This window comes from Triticum aestivum, chromosome 5A (assembly GCF_018294505.1).
Source record: "Triticum aestivum cultivar Chinese Spring chromosome 5A, IWGSC CS RefSeq v2.1, whole genome shotgun sequence".
Taxonomy (NCBI): domain Eukaryota; kingdom Viridiplantae; phylum Streptophyta; class Magnoliopsida; order Poales; family Poaceae; genus Triticum; species Triticum aestivum.
Window position 1 is genome coordinate 250,686,173 of NC_057806.1, and position 1,158 is coordinate 250,687,330.

The following is a 1,158-nucleotide window of genomic DNA, read 5'->3' on the forward strand; positions in this document are numbered from 1 at the left end:
GAAGTAGAAGATGCACGTGGTGTCCATGATGAAGGTCGGCCTGCAGAAAAGTTAGTTCGCCCCAATGCTTGTCGATCCTGCACTTCACGTTCAGCTTTACAAGCAAGATGGAATAAACGAGTGATATTAGTATACTCCTTATAGTCTAGAATGGTCTGAATCTCTCTATTTAATCCACCCAGAAAACGTGCAAGCATAGCTTCATTCTCCTCAACAATACCACATCTAATCATGCCAGTTTGTAATTCCTGATAATATTCTTCTACAGAATTTTTCCCTTGTCTTAAACGCTGCAATTTTTGAAGCAATTCACGTTGATAATATGGTGGAACCCAACGCGTACGCATAGCAGTTTTCAAAGCAGCCCAAGTAGTTGGAATAGGATATAATCTACAATGTTCAGACCACCATACACATGCAAAACTAGTGAAAGCACAAACAGCAGCAGCAACTCGTCTGTCCTCAGGATATTGTAAACATGTAAATCGTTGTTCAGTTTCCAACTCCCAAGTAAGATATATATCAGGAACATATCTACCCTCAAATGGTGGAATATTCAATTTCAGTTTAGGAATATGGATATCATCTCGTACCTGAGGTGGTGGTGCAGGCCTACCATTACGAATATATACCTGAGGTCGACCTGCTGGTGGTGGTGCTGGTGGCTGCTCGTAGATCTGATTTTGATCAACCTCATCCTCATAATCGCCCGCATACTCATCATCCTCCTGGGTACCAGCAACAGCAGTAGCAGGAACCACAGAAGTATCAACAGCAGCACCAACAGTTTGGCCAAACGTAAGAGGAACACGGCTCGCTCGGCGAAGGTCTATTTCGCGACGTGGAGGTAGTCGTTGTTGTTGTTGTTGGAGAGGTGCGTTAGGTGCAGCGGGTGGTGGTGGTGGAAGACGCGCGAGCAATTCATTAAATCTGTTATCGAGCTTTGTCTCAAACGTCTTCTCAAGGCCAGTGATCTTCTCCATGGCCTCTTCAAAATTGTTCAGCACATCTTGCACCTGTTCAGTCATCATTTGCTGAAACTTATCATGAAGCTCCTTGTTCGATAAATTCTCCCAGTCAATCTCGTCGGCTTGTGATCCTGGCATGGTTAACAGCAATAGAAACACACAAGAATATGATCCTACAGACTACGAACAA